Below are 20,657 nucleotides of genomic sequence, written 5' to 3'. Positions count from 1 at the left end.
GAGCCAAAACCTTTCGCCATCTTCTTTCCTAGAACTGACCTATGTGCTTGGTTGGTGACCCTCCGGAGGTTATCAAGAGCATGTGCTATCGCCCAGTGTTAAGCTCTACTCAAGTCAGTTGGTTAATGCACCCACTGCAGAGGTCTTGACAGAACGAGAATGTCTCAAATTACAATCCTGACATCGTTTTTTCACCTCCTCATCTCTGCAAGGTTGATGCAAATGAAGTATAGAGATTTTGTTAGGAATGGCACCTGCTTTGCAGCGCTATGAAATGGCAGAACCCTTATTACCAAGCGGTACCTTAAAAAAATGAGTTATTCCCAGACTGCCAGAACATGCACAAGACAAAGAACCCTTGGGGAAAGAATGTGATATAAGGGCCACAGCTGCCGTCTTTGGAGTTTGGGAACACAGTTTAAGTCTTGGTACCGGCTCAAAATTCTGTGATTCTTGGCAAATCACTTAGGCCCTCATTACAACCCTGGTGGTTGGTGATAAAGTGGCAGTAATTACCGCAAAATTATGACCATGGCGGTGAGAACTCAGATAGGCAGCCACTTTACCACACCGATCGCCAGGGCGGAAACAACAGCCACGACGGCGGTAGCCCCCCACAGCCAGGCAGAAGCCAATGTCTCACCCACCGTATTAAGACCCTGCAATCTGCCACCTTTTCCGGAGCAGTACCAACGACGTCATAAGCCTGGCAGAAACACTGCACAGAAGTGAAAGAACTCACCTTTGGAGACACAGGAAACAACCACGCCGCCATGGAGCCCAAGCTGCATGTCTTCCCAATGCTGTTCTACGTGCTGCCCCTCCACGAACACCAACGACGGTGAAGACGACAACGGTGAGTACAGCCGCCTAGCACACATGGGATGGGGGGAGGAAAAAAAGAGTGACACACACATGCAACACACACACCCCCCACCACCAACACCATACACACAATCAGCTGCATTACCAAAACATTTGTACCCCGTACCTTGGATGAAAAATGCAAGGACAACATGAATTTACCAAAGTGAGTGTAACAAGATCATCACAGTAGAAATAAGAAAAATGCAATGAAACTGCTATATACAAATGTACAGTTCAAGGGACACTGCCCAGTCCTCAGTGTGCATGGGCCACAGGGCCACAGGCCAAAGTCCAAGGCCCCACTTGTCACCTGCATCAACACAGAGAGAACACTGCAGGGGCATCAGTTGAAAAATAGGCAGGCACCTCAGGGGGATGGGGAACGGGGGTACGTCAGCCAGCAGATGGAACAAGACCACTGGTTCTGGAGGGGGCAACATGCCCTGTGCTTAGTCCTTGGGAGTACAAGCCCACAGTCTCTCAAGTGGATGATTTGCCACAATGCACTGGACGGGGTAACATGCCCTGTGCATGGTCTTGGGGAGTGCAAGGCCTCAGTCTCTCAAGTGGGTGATTTGCCCACATGCACTGGAAGGGGCAACATGCCCTGTGCTTGGTCCTGGGGAGTGCAAGGCCACAGTCTCTCAAGTGGTTGATGTGCCCACATGCACTGGAAGGGGCAACATGCCCTGTGCTTGGTCCTGGGGCGTGCAAGGCCACAGTCTCTCAGGTGGGTGCCTTGCCCACATGGTCTGGAGGGGGCATTGTGCCCTGTGCTCTTGATCCTAGGGACGCTGGGGTAGGTGGGTGACTTTCCCACATGCTCTGGAGGGGGCATCGTGCCCTGTGCTCTTGATCCTGGGGAGTGCAAGGTCACAGTTTCTCAGGTGGGTGTCACACCTACTGGATTTGCCGGGGGCAGGCCGCACAGCAGTCCATGGAGGCAGGACTACATGCCATCTGCCAGCGGTGATGGCTGCTCAATGGTGGTAGTGTTGCTGCTGTGGCCACTGGTGGGGGGAAGCTCCAGCCCATCCACTGCAGCCTCTGATGGCTGCCTGCTGGTGGTGGTGGTGCTGCTGTTGCTGGTGGGGGTAGCTCCTGCCCATCCCCTGCAGCCTCGCACGGCTGCCCACTGGTGGTGGTGGTGGTGGTGCTGCTGCTGCTTCTGGTGGTGGTGGGGGGAAGCTCCTGCCCATCCCCTGCAGCCTCGGATGGCTGCACAGCCATGGATGGCGGTGGGGTCTCCATCTGAGTCCCTGCCCCTGGCTCCTTGCCATTCCTGGCAGCAGCTGGGGCTGACTCCTTGCCATTCCTTGCAGCAGCTGGGGCTGGCTCCTTGCCCTTCCTGGCAGCAGCTGGTGCTGGCTCCTTGTCCTTCCTGGCAGCAGCTGGGGCTGGCTCCTTGCCCTTTCAGGCAACAGCTGGGGCTGGCTCCTTGCCCTTCTTGGAAGCAGCTGGGGCTGGCACCCTTTGCTTGAGGCATCCTGGTGCAGGCTCCTTCACCCTCTGCACAGGTGCCCTGGATCCTTTCTCACAACAAGTGGGTGTGGAGACTACTGGGCCCATGGACTGGGTGGCTGAGGTGATTGCCTAGGTTTTTGCCACCCTGCCAGATGTGAAAGACGGGGGTGAGGGGTAGGGAAGAGGTCAATGGTGGAGAGGAAAAGCTGCTTAGGGACATTGGGGGGAGAGGGAGAAGGTTTGGGAGTGGAGGAAAAAGGAGCGGTTGGAGGAGGTGTCTGTCTGCTGATTTTGGGTGCAGGTGCATGGGCTGGATGCTGTTGTGAGGTGGATGGCTGTTGGGTGTCTGAGTGCTTGCGTTTGTGTACTTTAGGAGGGGGGATAAACACAGTGAGAGTGGACACAGGGAACATGTGCATGGCAGTTGTGGAGGTGTCTGCCAGTGAGGTGTGTGTTCTGCTAGGTGTGGTGGTGATGCTGGTAGTGGATGAGGATGTAGTGCATGCAGGTGTGAGTGTAAACGCTACTGGAAGGGAGGTGGAGGAGGCGGAGGAGGAGGGGGGACAGTGGAAATTGTGGATGTTGGTATGTCTGCATCTGGATGGTATTTGTATGTGTGCCTGTGGAATGATATGTGGTGCTTGTGTTTGCCTGTGCCACTCTTGTGTGTTGTCTTGTGTGCACGCTCATCTGCCTGTGTGCTTGGGATAGGTTGGGGTTGAGGGTAATGGGAGTGGAAACAGGGACAATGGCTTCCATCAGAGAGGGGGCCAGAGCCTGGATCGTTCTCTGTTGGGCAGCCAAGCCAGTGTGAATGCCCTCTAGAAATGCATTAGTTTGTTGCATTTGAGCTGCCAGCCCCTGGATGACATTGACAATGGTTGACTGCCCTACAGAGATGGATCTCAGGAGGTCAATAGCCTCCTCACTCAAGTCACAGAGGTGTCCGCCACCACCAGGGATCTTCCATCGGAGGAGGTATCAGAGTCTGAACTGTCCCCTCCAGTCTCCGCCATAGTGCTCCCCTTGCTCTCCGTCCCACTGGTGCCCTCTACCTCCTGAGTCCTGCGGGATGCAGCTCCCTCCGTCGCTGGTGCCTCTGCTCCTCTGCCAGCTGATGCTAATGCACTTAAGGAGAGGGTGACAAAACAAAAAGGGTGGGAAGAGACAAAGGATACACCTGGTCAATGGCTGCACCAACACTACCGTTGGCGTGCACACCACTCACACACACAGGGAACAGCCCTACGCACTATGCATTGCACTACCAGTTATTTTGCTGGCCACCAAGGCATGGAGAGGGGCCCACACCACCAAATGCAGCATACCTGGGACCCACGCAGCCCTGACCAGTTGTGGATGCCTACGAGCTAGGTAGCATGATTATCCCTTCAGGACCCTTGCCACCAGGGGACCTACTCTGCAATGACAGGCCTGGGCTAGGGGCACCCACTGACACACATTCCCCACCCAGATACCACCCTACCATGTGTAAGTTGTAATGATGGGCACTGTACTCACCCCCTTGTGGCTGCTGTGATGCTCTCGAGTGCCCATCCAGCTCAGGATAGGCCACCACCAGTATGCTTGCCATAGGGGGGTCAGGGTTCAACAGGCACCCCTTCCTTGTTGGGTGGCCATCCCCAGCTGGGCCTCCGCCATCTTCTTTGCCCAGCATCTCACGTCCTCCCACCGTTTCTGACAGTGGGTGATCTGCCTGCTGTAGACCCCCAGATTCTGCACGTCCTTGGCGATGGCACACCATATACCTATCTTTTGATGGGCGCTGGCCTGCAGAGGTAATACACACAGGAAAATAGTATCAGTCAGACAGTCCTGCCTGTTACACTTATGGCCCACCATACCCCTTCACATCACCATTTGCACACACATGGCCCAGCACACAACCAATATGCTGCCCAGAGGACATCCACCCACCCCCTCACATGAGGCCTTCACACACACACCACTCCATGCATTCATGCCACATGTCTCGTTTTCACAGTGTACTCACCTGTTGGTCTGGAGGCCCATACAGCAGTCCGTACTGGGGTAGGACCCTATCCACCAGTCACTCCAACTCTGCCAAGGTGAAGACAGGGGCCCTTTCCCCAGTCACATGAGCCATGGTAGATTCCAGACACAGGTCACAGCAGCACATGCAGTGTAGGTCCTCTCCTGTTGAAGGTCAGGTAGCAAGTGAGGAATCAGATATAAAATGGCGGTCACATCCACGGCGGTGCATACCGTCACCGCCGGCGTACATCACGATTGGCCACTGTTCCCCATAGGGCCTAATGTTAACCAATGAGGAGTTGCACTGCGGTTCCCGACCGCCTCCTGTAACTGTGCACAATGTCAGCGGAATTGCCTCACTTCCATCTGTCCCTCCATACAGGACAGGCGGATGCCATTTCAAGGGGCGGGCAGGCTCTGGATAATAACTGCGTCACAGTTTAAATTTGGACATACAGGACAAATCCCTCTTACCCAATACAAATTGACATCATGCATGGCTTCAACTTATGGTGCTGAGCTATGGGGGTACTGCAATTCCAGAAGTTTGACGACGGTAGAAAACCGCTTTATGCATAACTTTTTGTGGCAGTCGATGAGTACCCCTCTTATACCCCTTAGATTTGATTTAGCTCTAAACGAGATCCATAATGCAATTGCTCTAAGACCTGTTATGTACTGGGTCCGCCTTCGGACTTCCGAACACTTGTCCACATACCAAACAGCAACAGCTGAGTTTTTAGTGGATGGTGGTGCATTAAAAATTCCTTGGTTTAAATATATCAGAGTCATGAGCAAATTCCTTAAAATGGAGGAGGTGTGGACCCCTGGCAGCTTTCACTTGTGTTGGTTTGTGAAGGGCTAGCTGATTCTCCCTAGTGTGCATGTATTAGTGATAGGTGTTCATGCAGGGCTGTGAGTGGTGTCCATGCATTGGTATGGAATACAGGGCTTGGCATTGGGATGAGTGAGATGTGATGGTGGGGGGGGTGGAAGGTGGTGGAGTGATGGGAGTGAGGGTGAGGGTGGGGATATGTGATGGCATGCAGGTAGTGGGGTGATAGTAGTGAAGAGTTGACTTACCGGAGTCCAGTCCTCCCCCTACTCCGTCCAGGCCCTCAGGATGCATGATTGCCAGGACTTGCTCCTCCCATGTTGTTAGTTGTGGGGGAGGAGGTGAGGGTCCACCGCCAGTCCTCTGTACAGTGAGTTGGTGTCTTGCTGCAATGGAACGTACCTTTCCCCGTAGGTTGTTCCACCTCTTCCTGATGTCATCCCTGGTTTCTGGGTGCTGTTCCACGGCATTGACCCTGTCCACGATTCTCCGCCATAGCTCCATCTTCCTAGCTATAGATATCTGCTGCACCTGTGCTCCGAATAGCTAAGGCTCGACCCTGATGATTTCCTCCACCATGACCCTTAGCTCCTCCTCTGAGAATCAGGGGTGTCTTTGTCGTGCCATGGTTGTTGTGTAAAGCGTGTAGTTGAGGGTGTGTAGGGTAATGTTATGGGGTGTGATGTGGGGTGCATGAGTGGTATATAGGTGTGAGTGGTATGTGGCTCTGGTTGTGTGAGTGCTCTTGCTGTCTCTCTCTGGTGGCAATTATTTGTAGTTGTAAAGGGTTGTGGGTAATGTGGGTGTGTATTTTCTAGTGATTTGGGTGTGTGGGTGTGGTGCATATATGGGTGTCAGGTGTGTGTTATTTAAATTGTCCAATGTAGTGTTGTTTTGTATGTATGTGTGTATTTTAAGCGCGGCGGTATGTATCGCCATTGGTTTACCACGGTTGAATGTCCGTCATGGTGATTCATGGGTCATAATGTGATGGGCGTAGTTCTGTTGGTGTAACGTTGTGGGTTTTGATACTGCCAGTTTATCACTGACCTTTGGTGTGGCGGACTTGTGTCTGTGGCTGAATAGTGATGGATTGGTGTGTGTGTGTCATAATATGGTGAATGGATATCCGCCTCGGCGGCGGTAAGTTGGCGGCAGTCAGTGTGGCGGTAAGTGGGATTTACCATCAATGTCATACTGATGGCCTTAATCTCCCCTTGCTACTAAAAATGAATGTGTTCTTGTGTAATGTAACCTGTGCTCATGAAAAGTGCTGTAATACCTTGGTATCAAGTTTGTGTTACATAAAACTGCAAAAAAAAAAATAATAACACGATCCAATACCTTTGTGTCGAGTTTGCGTTACATAAAACTGCAAAAAATAAATCAATAAAAAAGACACCACAGACGTCACAAAGAAACAGCAAGATGCCCGAAAACAAGGAAAAGGAAGAAACAACATACGGCCACTGCAAAAAAAAAAGATAGTGCGTCACTGTTAGAAATGGGGTCTCTAGTTGGCAGAGGTATTCACCCTTGTCCAAATAGGGACCACTATCCTAGTCAGTGTAAGTCACACACAATCCAAATTATCCTGTGTCCACCCTCTGGTAGCTTGGCACCGAGCAGTCAGGCTTAACTTAGAAGGCAATGTTCAAAGTATTTGTGCAATAAATCATGCAATAACACAGAGAAAATACCACAAAATTACACCACACAGGTTTAGAAAAATATGAGATATTTATCTGAGTAAATTAAGGTCAAAACTCTCAAGATTTGATAAGCACAAGTTGAAATATCATTTTTGCAATGACAAGAAGAGTATTAAGTGTTTAAAAATCAACAAATGTACCTGGTATGCATAAAAATTACACACACGAACACCGTAGAAGCGGAGGTGCGAAGAAAAAGTAAGGTGTGCGTCGGATTTACCAAAGCAGGACAGACGATGCAACGATTCTTCCTATGCTGCAAGGGTTTTGCGTTGATTACCAGCATGCAGTCTTGGATCCTCACCGCGATGTGGGGTCTTTTGACATCCAGGGACAATGCGTGGAAATCCTGGGCATGCAGGCCGAAGTCACAGGTGCTGCGTCGATCCGGTATGGCGATGAGTCAGAGTTTTTGTCGCACGGCAGGCTCTGCATGGATTCCTCACGCAGGAAGTTGGGCTGCATTGTTCCAGCTCAGCAATGCTTCGATCCGGTATGGCTGTGCATTGAAGTTCCAGTCTCAACACAGGCGCTGCGTCAATCTGCACTTGGGGAGCCAGGCTGCGTTGTTTCTGTTCGACTATGCAGCGAATCTTTCACCGTTGGGCAGGCTGTGCGTTGATTCTGGCAGGCTGTGTGACGATTTTCGCCGCACAAGGAGTTTTCTTGAAGAGTAGAAGTCTGCCCCAGGAAGAGTCTGATTTGGTGGGGTCAGAGACCCAGTTTATATTCCCAAGTCGGGGTACATTGAAGTCGGGGAGACTTCAAAGAGCGGTTTTGAAGCACACAAGGTCCCCTTTCAGTACAGGTCTGTCTCCAAGTAGGGGGTTTGGCCACCCCTTGTGTGAGGGCAGGCCACTAGCCTTGGAAATGTGTCAGGCCCATCCACCTTTCCAGCCCAGGAAGACCTATTCAGTATGCAGATGCGTGCAGGTGTGACTGAATATCATGTGTTTGTGGTTGTCTGGGTGAAATGCACAAGGGAGTTGTCAACCAACCCAACCCAGATGTGGATTGGAGACAGTCTGTAAGGCACAGAGGGATTTTAGGTGAAGAGAAATTCTCACTTTCTAAAAGTAACATTTTTAAAATAGAAATATCAAATCCAACTTCACCAATTAGCAGGATTTTCTATTACAATTCTGGCCATAATAAACATGACCTGCTTACCCCTTTCTGATCAGAATCTACCACTCAAACAGTACATGAGGGTAGCCCTAATGCTATCCTATTAAAGGAGCAGGCCTCACAGCAGTGGAAAACAAATGTAGGACTTTTCCGCTACCAAGACATATAAAACACACAGGTAGGAGTGACTTATATGTAGAAAAAGGGGAGTTCAAGGCTTGGCAAGTACTTGGAAATGTCAAGCCGAAGTGGCAGTGTAACTGCACACACAGGCCTTGCAATGGCAGGCCTGAGACATAGATAAGGGGCTACTTATGTGGGTGGCACAATCAGTGCTGAAGGCCCCCTAGAAGCATTTAACTTACAGGCCCTGGGCACATGTAGTGCACTTTACTAGGGACGTATCAGTAAATTAAATATGCCAGTTGGGTATGAGATACCAGGTTTAAGGGAGAGAGCATATGCTTTTAGCACTGATTAGCAGTAGTAAAGTGTGCAGAGTTCTAAAGCCAGCAAAAATGAGGTCAGAAAAAGAGAAGGAGGAAGACAAACCTTTGTGGGTGACTCTGCAGAGAGGCCATTTCCTGCAGCCACATTAAGGTACATGGCCGGTCGTGCAATAATCCACGTAACAGGGTGCAGTTTCAAAGGAAGTAAGAACCAAGCCTCAAGGCGGGACCCATGTGAAGTATTTACCAACAACATCAAGGGATTTTTGAAAGGCAGGCCCGGGAACCAATGAAAGTGATGGGCATGATATGGGCGTGGTTAAAGCCAACAGAATAGATTACAACATGTCGAGAAGAGCAGCGCTTGCTCGCTGATATGCTCGACCTAACATTATACAATGCACAGTGCACTAAATCCCTCTATCTTGGAGAGGAGTGGACTGGAGCTCTTTAATTCCCCAGTATCTCAGAGCCAATTGATTTACAATCACTTTCTCATGACTCAGAGACCTCTGGTACTGGGACCAATGGCCATTGTTAAACAGGGTTGGGCTAGAACTGAAAATAGGACACTCACCAGTATGAAAAAAGCCCCCATTAGCGCCTCCAATACCTAAAAAAGTGTCCCAGGGCAGTTTTCAACTTGTAAAGAGAAGCTGCATAGGTGTTTTGCAAGATATGAGAGACTGTATGCATATGCACTTGCTGCAGGGAAAGTTTGCTGTAGCATCAGAGAAATCAATAATAAAAATTGTCCCACCGGGCGGTAAAACGAACAGACAAAAAATCGGCCCACTCACGATCCTGTCAGACTAACCCTTGGAGAGCTGCCTGATTGCCCTATAGGCAAGTACGACCCTCTTATTAATGCAACAGCACAGAAAACCAATTCGTAGTTAAAACTACTATTCGTGGGGTCCAGAGATCGCTGTGTTCTCTCTCCTGCCTTTTGTTTGTTCTAACCCCTGCTTAGGAGTTTCCTCAGTACGGTTTGTTAGAAGAGCCCGGCGAGTGCCTGCAGTAAGTGCTCTATTTCTCTTAGTTTATAGACAACCATTGAGATGATCCTAGTAGAAATCGTAAAACTGTGTTTCTATAAAGAAAGAGGAATAAGATAATTCCTGGGACTAGGCCGAGTGCGGAATGATTACAGTAACCTGCAAAGAGAGGACAGGACGTGCTCCAGCAGGGGAGTGTATGTCGAGAGTATATGTATGCTATGAAACATTCAACAGTTCAGTTCTGCAGAGTGATAAACATGAGGGAGAGTTCCCTATAGGACCGTGACCCTGCCACCCTAGTGTTGGAGGACGGGGAAGAAGTTATCTCATTCCAAAGACCCTGAACTTGAATGGTGTCCATATTAGGGGACACACTTAGCTATTGCTAGTCTAAGCCATTTGGAGGCAGATTCTCCAAAATCCTGCATTACCTCATGTAGCATGCCGATTAATTGTAGAAGAGTGAAACAAGTCAGAAGAGGCCAGACTGTTGATTCCTGGTAGGCAGTTCGTGTTTAATATGCTGCAAGTTCCTAGTGATCCTAACATGTAACACATCTGGGTAGGTGCAAGAGAGTCTGGTGCCCTGTGCAGTATGTTCATGCTGAATATAGTGCCATTCCTTCAGGCTAGATGTTTACAGTGTTTGACTCTGATAGCCCAGAAATACACAGTGCTCGATTTTATCATATTTGTGTTGCTTTTATAGTCTTCATGGAAAGAATGTTCGTACCACGCATTGCCTTCCTCATCATTTTCCACCCGTCTCTATATATTACCCTGTACTTTTGCTTTTCTGAAAGCAGTTTGTGGGCTTCTGGTCCCTAAGACCGCGTGGGATCATTTTGTGCACCTCTGGTGTACCCAGGGAGACCATGCTTTAGACTCCCAAGCCTGCAGTGAAGAATCTAGTAGCCCCCTTCACAACCTCAGAAAAACAAAAAAAGTGACGGGAGAAACGCTTGAATTTATCTCAGCAAGTATAATTACTCGGAAGACACTGCAGACCATTGGTTTTTAGTGTTTTTTTACTTGTAGTACTTGCTGCACCTGCCTTGGCTGTTGGCATCGTTTAACAGTTTTTGGGGTCCAGCAGCTGTACCCAGGTCAGCTGCCTACAAGCCTCTGCACATACATTTACTCTGAAGCTGAGGCAGGTGGGATCTCTATGTTTATTTGGGGTGTTTGAGATGTTTGTGACCTTTATGTGCATATGTTTTGTAATATTGATCTTTATCATCAGAGCTTGTGCACACTGTAACAGTTTTGTGAATGCTACCAGTGCATTTGCTTTTAAGGTTATCCTTGAATATTTGAGTATATTTATTTATAAGAAAAATTTGTTTGTCCTTGCATGATCTTTACTTCCAGGGCTGCCCCGATGAATACAGAAGGATTCACGTCAGAGTAGGCCTCTGGATGGAGAATGTAGCCAAGTTATTTAGTAAGTGGCTAATGCAATCCATTCGCGGAGGAGGGCTAATGGTGTCTTTCCTTGAAACCAATTTTTATTAGAACATTGGAAGTTGGCAGCTGCATTGAAAACAATGGAGTGCTGCAGGCTTTTACTGGCCGGTAAAAGCCCGCAGCGCCAACATTCCAATGGGCTTTGTTCACAGCAGCAGCTGTGAACAAAGCCTCACGGAGCCCGAGGGGATTCTAATCCCCTCGGGCTCCGTGAGCAATTTGTTTTTTTAAAGAGAACATTCTGCCCTGAGTGGCAGAATGTTCTAATAGCCTTAGAACCCGCCGTAGCGGGCTCTACCGGCTATTAAAGGCCCTTTCCCTTGTTAAATGCCCTCGCCTTCGGCTCGGGCATTTAACTCGGGAGCGGGCCTTTAATAGCCGGTAGAGCACGCTACGGCGGGTTCTAAGGCTATAATAGGAAACTGTGCAATAGCCTGATAGCCTGGATTTCGAAGATTTGTGAAAATGACTCTTTCTAAATGGCAACTGGGTATTGCTGAACTATCTGTACAGAGGAATATAAGTTCAGGTTTCTGTACAGGTTATTAAAAACCCTTTTGGACACATAAATATTGGACACTGCTGCTATTGTTGATTCCAGAACCTTGAGCCAAGTGTTATCAGTTTCCTCCTGACTAAGAATAAACCTAAATCCCTGCTGAAATCCTGTTATTCTGTGTTAGACCTGACAGCCTTAGGGTGGTCACCCCTAACTTTTTGCCTGCCTTCCTCCACTTTTTAGATACTGTTTTTTTCTGGTTTTAAGAATCTGCGCACTTTACCACTGCTAATCAGTGCTAAAGTGTATATGCTGTCTCCCTTTTAACATGGTAACATTGGATCATACCCAATTAGACTACTTAATTTACTTATAAGTCCCTAGTACAGTGCACTATATGTGCCCAGGGCCTGTAGATTAAATGCTACTAGTGGGCCTGCAGCACTGATTGTGCCATCCACTTCAGTAGCCCCTTAACCTTGTCTCAGGCCTGCCATTGCAAGGCTTGTGGCAGGCCTGCCAATTCGACTTGGTATTTATAAGTACTTGCCAAGCTTAAAACTCCCCTTTATCTACATATAAGACACCCCTAAGGTATGCCCTAGGTAACCAATAGGGCAGGGTGCTGTGTAGGCAAAACGCAGGACATGTACCTATGTATTTACATGGCCTGGTAGTGTATAACTCCTAAATTCATTTTTACACTACTGTGACGCCTGCTCCCTTCATAGGCTAACATTGGGGCTGCCCTTATACATTGCATTGAGTGGTAGCTGCTGATCTAAAAGGAGTAGGAAGGTCATATTTAGTATAGCCAGAATGGTGATATAAAATCCTGCTGACTGGTGAAGTTGGATTTAATATTACTATTTTAGAAATGCCACTTTTAGAAAGTGAGCATTTCTTTGAACTTAAACCTTTCTGTGCCTTACAATCCACTTCTGGCTGGGTTTAGTTGACAGCTCCTTGTGCATTCACTCAGACACACCCCAAACACAGGATACTCAGCCTCACTTGCATACATCTGCATTTTGAATGGGTCTTCCTGGGCTGGGAGGGTGGAGGGCCTGCCCTAACACAAGGAACTGCTGCACCCCCCACTGGGACCCTGGCAGAAAGTATTGAACTGAAAGGGGACCTGGTGCACTTCTAAGCCACTCTTTGAAGTCTCACCCACTTGAAAGGCACATTTGCCCTACCAATTCAGACACTTCATGGAGAAGAAACTTGTAACCAGACCCTGCATCCTGCTAAGATGAACTACCTGGCTGCCCAAAGGACTCACCTGACTGCTTTCTGTGAAGGACTGCTGCCTTGCTGTTGCCCAGCTGCCTTGCTGCTCTCTGGATGAGGTTAAGAAGTGCTCTCCAAGGGCTGGGATAGAGCTTGCCTCCTGTTCCCTGAAGTCTCAGGACCAAAAATACCTCATCCCTACAAGAAGGACTCCTTGTGCGGCGAAATTCGATGCACAGCCTGCCAGAAATGACATACAGCCTACACAGCAGTGAAAATTTCACTGCACGCCGAGCAGGAACGACGCAGCATGACTTAGCAACAAGAAGATCGATGCAGCGGCAGCATAGTGACTGGAAATTCAACGCACGGCCCACTGGATCGATGCACAGCTGAGCTGGAACGACGCAGCCTGACTTCCAGAGAGGAATAGATGCAGCACCTGCCGTGCGGTAGAAAATTAGACGCAACGCCCACTGGACAGACGCAGCTCCTGTGACTTCTTCCTGCCAGCACAGGAAATGCACGCACCGTCCCCGGGGCGTCTGAAAACCCACGACCGAGCGCCAGAAATTGGCGCACCACCTTTCATGCGTGAAAACGAATCAATGCATCACTGTGTGCTGCCTGGGAAATCAACGCACATCCCTTTGTTTCCATTCTTCTCTTGCTCTTCAGTTCTTTGCAGATATTTTTTACGTGAACCAGGTACTTTGTGCTTGAAAGAGACTTTGTTTACTTCTAAAAGACTTAAGACACTTTATATCACTTTTCAGTGATATCTCTACATTTACTTATTGCATCTTTGATCGTTTTGACCTGCATTTATCCAGATAAATATTATATATTTTCCTAAACACTGTGTGGTGTATTTTTGTGGTACTATATGGTGATACTGTATGATTTATTGCACAAATACTTCACACATTGCCTTCTAAGTTCAGCTTGACTGCTCAGTGCCAAGCTACCAGAGGGTGGGCAAAGGATAATTTGGATTGTGTGTGACTTACCCTGACTAGAGTGAGGGTCCTTGCTTGGACAGGGGGTAACCAGACTGCCAACCAAATACTACATTTCTAACAGTCTGCATAGCCTTTCCTATGTGTAAAACCCCCACCATCTGAAGGAGCTGAGAGACCTGGATACAGGAATTAAAAACAAGCATTTGCAATGAAATGGTTCTCGCGTTTGCTCCAGTTAAAGCTGCAAGCGTTGTAAACTCTTAACCGGACTTTTCTTGCCACATAAACTTAAAAGTAAAGCAGTTTCACATAAGTGAGCCGACAGCTGTCATGAGCGGAAAGCAAATACAAAAAAGGCAACAGAAGTTCTCTCGCAGTGAAACATATTCGCAAATGTGCAATTATCCATACAACCGGAAAAAGTGCAAATATCCATGTAACAGGGTCGATGTCATGCAAAGCGTTTTACTACTGCCCAGCGAGATCGCGCTGCCTATGAAATAAAGAGAAAAAGTAGTGCAGCAACCACACGGAAAACATCGAGCCTCGTATGTTTTCAGTAGTTGGCCGGTGCGCTCGCGGCAGGCTAAACACCAGAAAAGGCATGACGTATGCATGCCTTTCACTAATTAAATCAAGCTAATTTTAAAAGGCAAGCCCACAAACCAACCAAACTGATGAGCTTGACATCGGCATGGTTAGAAGCCCACAGAGAGATTACACCAGGGACAGAGTGCTTTGCGCACAACCCTAAAAAAAACATTCTCTACTCCTCTGAATAGGCCAAATGATTGCTGCATCAAAAACACTATTGCTAAACGTGTAGGTGAGTTGAGAGATACACATTCCTAATTACTCCACTGGCTTCCATTTTCTTCCTAATTGTCCCCTATGCTTGAGTGGTGACCCAGCACCTGGCTTACTTGAAACCTACCTACACTGAAATCCACAAGTATGATGGAAGGCACACCATGTGTGCCTAAGGGGTCGCGCCTGTTGATTTTAATCAGACTGCTGATTCTCCTTTTCATTATTAATGCTGGTCCGCCTGTCTGAATGAGGAACTATTGACCCAGAATCTACAGGGCCCCCACCCCTGGTCATACAATATCTCAATTCTAAGGCGCCAGCTCTACCTAACCCCAAATCAAAAGACAGTCTTTTCTTCCTGGCCACTATAGCTAACTTCTCAGAATATGAAGACATTGGGCCTCATTAGGAGGCTTGCGGTCATCAGGTTGCCAGCCTCGACGTGGCAGTCTTACCGCTACGGACCCGGCGGTAAAGGCTGCCACATCACGAGTTGTGGGGCTTGGCAGATGCCAAACCTCCACAATGCCACCTGGCCCACCAGTGTGGTCGCACCCCCGTGGCTGGCAGTGAGCAGACCGGTCACCCTGCCACAAAAAACCTTGGAGGAAATGCATCTGGTGACAGAAATCCCCCTTCCTGTCACCTGTACATGCACCCCCAAATGTCCACACACATGCACACATCTCCCTCCTACCCGTCCACACACTTACAAACACCAACACCCCTTCTTGCATGCATGCATTCACATACACACCCCTTGGCATATGCATACATCCACACAGACACCTCCACTCACTCGCAAACCTGCAGACACACACCCCCACTCACTCGCACATTCGCACTCAGACACCCCATACACATGCACAAACACAACAGACATTCACATTCAATCGCATACACACACGCATTCACCACCCCTCCGCATACATGCACTCACACTACACCCTCCTCTGCCCTCTGCATACTTGCACACCGCACCCACACACACAGACACCTCCCCTCCTCCCCCTTTTCGGACAACCACTTACCTTCTCCATCGAGAAGGTCGTCCAGGAGGGGATGGGTCCTGGCGGTCTTGCACCGTTAGCACCACCACTGCAGCAGGACTCCGCCAAGCCGTATTACGGCTTCTAATATGGCGGGCGGTGTCTTTGCTGGCGTGGCGGTGCTGGCGATGCAACCGCCTCTTTCGAGTCGGACCATAAATGGGCGAAAGTCCTCCAATGACACTTAATATGGTGGGCAACAGACCACTAGCACTAGCGGCCTATTGCCTGCAGCAGCTTCAGCGGTCTTTCAAAAAGACCACCAAAGTCATAATGAGGTCTATTGTCCCTTTGTGCTGGCATCCTATATTGTGGATTTTCATTGTGCCTTTGCGTTAACTAATTTTGGTGCTTTTGCGCTTTAGAGTCATGGACTGCAAGATTTGTGCACTCATTGTACAGTGGTGCAATTTTGCCAAAATACATAGCTATCTTTCTCTTTATTTTGTGTGTGTTCACGATCAGTTAGTTATCATTATCAGTACATTTTTACAAACATTTTAAAATGATTCCGGAGTTTCTGTACCTGTACTGTTATGATGCTGTGTTTTCAGTCCTATGACTAAACAGGTGATCATTTAGGGATTGTCAATAAAGTATAGTGTTGAATACCAAGCACCTTGACTTTAACAGTGTACTTTGTTGCATTACAGTTTTGTTGTGATTTCTGCACTTTCTGTTTGTTTGACTCCCATTGGTCCTGTAAATAGGGCCCAGATTTTTTAAAAGAGGTGTTGCACCTAGTGCAACGCCACCTTTCTTGCGCCTCTTAACATCCCCCTAACGCCACCATGTGTGCGCCGTATTTAAAATATGGGGCACCATGGCAGTAGTTAAGGGACTAGCGTCATCATTTTTTACACTAGTCCGGCGGCTGCAGTGAAAATCTTTTACGCTAATCCTGCAAAGCACCCAGAGACCCATTGAACATAATATGAGCCTCTTCTGCACTTAGCAGGAGTTAAAAATGCCAATCCATTTGGCGCAAAGGAATCTCATACACTCCTTTCGCCATTTTTTTTGCCCCCCCTAATGGGGGAACACCCCCTCTTGCATACATAATGCCTGCCGCAGGCATAATTTGGCGCTAGGGGTTAAAAAGTGGTGCAATACTAGCATTGTACTACTTTGTAAATATGGCACAGCATTTTTGCCCTTCCAACACCACATTAGCATAAAACAAAATGATGCTAATGGGGTGTTGGAATGACGCTAGGCCACCATAAATCTGGGCCTAAGTTTATGTACTTTGAGATATGATTCAAGTTTACTAAATTGACATCTCTGGCTGAACAATACATCTATTTTGCATCTCTGATTGTTGTCACCACTGACTGAACAGCACATCCATATTGCATTTGTGATGATTGCATGCACTGTACCTCAACACACCCTGTGACACACCCCTTTAGCTCATCTATATCTACCTTTATAGTTACAGAGGTTCAGCTGACCTAATTTCTGTCATAGATCAAATATCTTGGATTCCAAGTTAGGAGTTGTAGGAAAGTACCCTCTTTCTTGACATGGTTACCCCCATATTTTGCCTGTTGTCAGTGTGTTTGACTGTGTTCACTGGGATCCTGCTAACCAGGACCCCAGTGAATATGCTCTCTCCCTTCAAACTTGGTTACTTGAACCATTTACCCCCAACATTTGATGTACTGGTGACCCCATGTAAGTCCCTAGTATATGGTACCCAGGTACCCAGGGCATTGGGGTACCAGGGGATCTCCATGGGCTGCGGCATGTATTATGCCACCCCATGGGGAGCCCATGCAAAGGATATCTGCAGGCCTGCTATTGCATCCTGCATGAAAGGGAGCATACACCCTTTTCACTACAGGTCACTGCACCAGGACACTGTAAGTTACTCCTATGGTAGGCCCTCCTATCCCAGAGGGCAGGGTGCAAGTACCTGTGTGTGAGGGCACCCCTGCACTAGCAGAGGTGCCCCCATGAACTCCAGTCCCCTTTCCCTGGACTTCGTGAGTGCGGGATGCTATTTTACACGTGTACTGGACATAGATCACTACCTTTGTCCAGCTACATAATGGTAACTCCGAACCTAGGTCTGTTTGGTATCAAACATGTCGGAATCATACCCCAGTACTTCTGCCAGTATTGGAAGTATGATTCCATGCAATTTGGGGGTTCCTTAGAGGACCCCCAGTATTGCTCTTTCCAGCCTTCTGGGGTTATTCGGGCAGCCCAAGCTGCTGCCACCCCTCAGACAGGTTTCTGCCCTCCTGCTGCTTGAACAGCTCAAGCCCAGGAAGGCAGAACAAAGGATTTCTTTTGGGGGAGGGGGTAGCACCCTCTCCCTTTGGAAATAGGTGTTACATGACTTGGGAGGGGTAGCCTCCCCAAGACACTGGTATGCTTTGAAGGGCACATTTGGTGCCCTCCATGCATAAATCAGTTTACACTGGTTCAGGGACCTCCAGTCCCTGCTCTGGTGTAAAACTGGACAATGGAAAGGGGAGTGACCATTCCCATGTACATCACCACCACAGGGGTGGTGCCCAGGGCCCCTCCAGAGGATTCCTGCATTCTGCCATTTTGAATCCAAGGTTGGCAGGGACCTCTGGGAGCATCTGAGTGACCAGGTCAGGCAGGTGACGTCAGAGACCCCTTCTAATAGGTGGTCACCTTGGGTGGGTCCTCAGATTCGGCTTGTAAGATTCCAGCAGGACTCCTCTGCAATCTCTACTTCAACTTCTAGCCACTGGAACTAGGACTGGACCCTCCAGGAACCGACAATCTGCATCCACAACAAAGACTCAGCCTGCAACATTGTTTCCACAGTTTCTGCAACATTTCCCCAGCTGTGCATCCTCTGAGGGTGGCAAGTCTCCAGTCTGCATGAAAAGGAAGAAGGAATCTCCCTTGGAGTGAAGGCGCCACTCCCCTGCATCCGCAGGCACCAACTACAATGACGACCGGCTGCGTGGCTCTCCTCTCATCTTGAACTGCATAGATCCTGCATCACGAGTGGTGGTCTGGAGTAGTCCACTTGGTCCTCTCTGCCAGCTATCCAACTTTGGTGGAGGTAAGCCCTTGCCTTCCCACATAGGACAGTACACCCATGGACAGCGTGTCTTGCAGCTACCAAGGCATGTTGGCATTACCTCCAAGAGGTCTTCTGGCTCCTTTCTGCAACGCACAGCCCTCTGCATGCTTCTCCTGCAGCGTGGGTGCCTTTTCCAGTTGTGCTGCATGGGCTCCTTCCGACTCCTGGTTCCTCTTCCAGTGGGTCTCTTGTGGGGGCTGCCTTTTCTTCTATTGACTCTCTGCCCTGCTGAGGGTCCCATTAGGACTCCCCTTGTGGGCTGAGTCCTCCTGGACCTTGCTGGTCCCCAGCAGCTCCACTTTTGCTTCACCTCAACTTCTGCCTTTGCCACAGCTTTTTGTTGGCTTTTCCATGCACTTACCGACTACAATCATCCAGCCAGCATGGGACATCAACAGCATCCTTCAGGAACTCTTTCCCTGCTCCAGGGCTGCATTCCTGACCGTCCCCATCCTACTGTCGACCAACTCCTGCAACCACAGCTGGGTGGGTAGTGGCTCCTCCCCCCACTTGATTCTTCTGTAACGTCTGGACTTGGCCCTCTTCTTCAGGAGGTCTTCCTCTTTAGGAATCCACCACAGGTTTCTTGCAGTCTTGTCTGGGTGTTGCAATATCTTCCTTTTCTTTCTTTTGGGTGGGTTGGGGAAAAAACAGTAACTTACTCCTTTCTTCCTGGTTGCTGGGGGCACTGTGGTACTAACCTTTCCGGTTTCCTAGTTTCCCCAGCTCCCCTCTACACACTCCACCTACCTAGGTGGGGATCCTGCATTCAATTTTTTTTTCATATATAGTTTGGGCTCCCCCAGGGTCACTATTGTCTATTTCTAGTTGCACTGTTTTCTAGTGCTATTTATGCCTATTTCTGAATACTATCTAGTGTGTTACTTACCTCCTATTGGAGGGTTGCCTCTCTAATAGTTTTTGGTAATTTTGTCACTAAAATAAAGTATCTTTATTTTAGTAACACTGAGGGCCTCATTACGACCGCCAGGGTGGAGGCCGGAGGTAGCACCGCCAACAGGCTGGCGGTGCTACATCAGATATTCCGAGGTTGCCCAGCCGGGTCCGGCGGTTTCCCGCAGGATTTCCCCCGGCTGGGGGAATCCCAGCGCCGCCATGGGGATTCCGACCCCCTTCCCGCCAGCCTGTTCCTGGCGGTTTACACCGCCAGGAAGAGGCTGGCGGGAACGGGTGTCGTGGGGCCCCTGGGGGCCCCTGCACTGCCCACGCCACTGGCATGGGCAGTGCAGGGGCCCCCTAACAGGGCCCCATTAAGATTTTCAGTGTCTGCTTGGCAGACACTGAAAATCGCGACGGGTGCAACTGCACCCGTCGCACCCCAGCAAATCCGCCGGCTCCATTCGGAGCCGGCTTCATCTTTGCTGGGGCTTTCCCGCTGGGCCGGCGGGCGATCTTTTGAACATCGCCCGCCGGCCCAGCAGGAAAGTTAGAATGGTCCCCGCGGTCATTTGACCACGGGCGGTGTTTGGGCGGTTTCCGCACAGCGGGCGGTGCCCGCCGCCTGCCGGGGTCAGAATGACCCCCTGAGTGTTTTCTTTCATGTGTGTAAGTGCTGTGTGACTACAGTGATATTGCATGAGCTTTGCATGTCTCCTAGATAAGCCTTGGCTGCTCATCCACATCTACCTCTAGAGAGCCTGGCTTCTAGACACTGACTACACAACACTAATAGGGGATACCTGGACCTGATATAAGATGTAAGTACCTTAGGTACACACCACACACCAGGCCAGCTTCCTACAGGAGTGAAAGACAAGCCCTCTTACCGTTGATTGATACTTGTATGACTGTGTCATTGCAAAGGCCTGGGGTAAAGCCTGAGAAATATAACCAAAGCAAACCACCTAAGCAGGCCTGTCATGGGGGAGGATTTGCAAATGTACAGTGGTAGTATACATGCAGCGTGGTTGGTGGGGTCAGCTACATACTGGTGAGGATGTTTTTAAACAAGCAGGAATATCATCAGTTCTGCAGTAGAAGGAGTAGAGGAAAGAAACCTCACAGTAGTTAGCACATCATAGAGAAATACCCTTCTGGTGTAATAACAGGCTCACCTTAAAAGCTTCAGTAG

At 49.1% G+C, this 20,657-nt stretch overlaps 1 protein-coding gene across 4 annotated transcripts in view; it reads left to right on the top strand.

The window, feature by feature from the left end:
• Positions 1-20,657, top strand: part of LOC138300782 (cGMP-dependent protein kinase 2-like) — a 3,513,105-nt gene that overhangs the window by 2,526,352 nt on the left and 966,096 nt on the right. The gene's annotated exons all lie outside the window — the stretch shown is intronic.

The sequence above is a fragment of the Pleurodeles waltl genome, chromosome 6, assembly GCF_031143425.1.
Source record: "Pleurodeles waltl isolate 20211129_DDA chromosome 6, aPleWal1.hap1.20221129, whole genome shotgun sequence".
NCBI lineage: Eukaryota > Metazoa > Chordata > Amphibia > Caudata > Salamandridae > Pleurodeles > Pleurodeles waltl.
The sequence above is the reverse complement of the archived record's forward strand: the minus strand, read 5'-3'. Positions and strand labels throughout refer to the sequence as shown.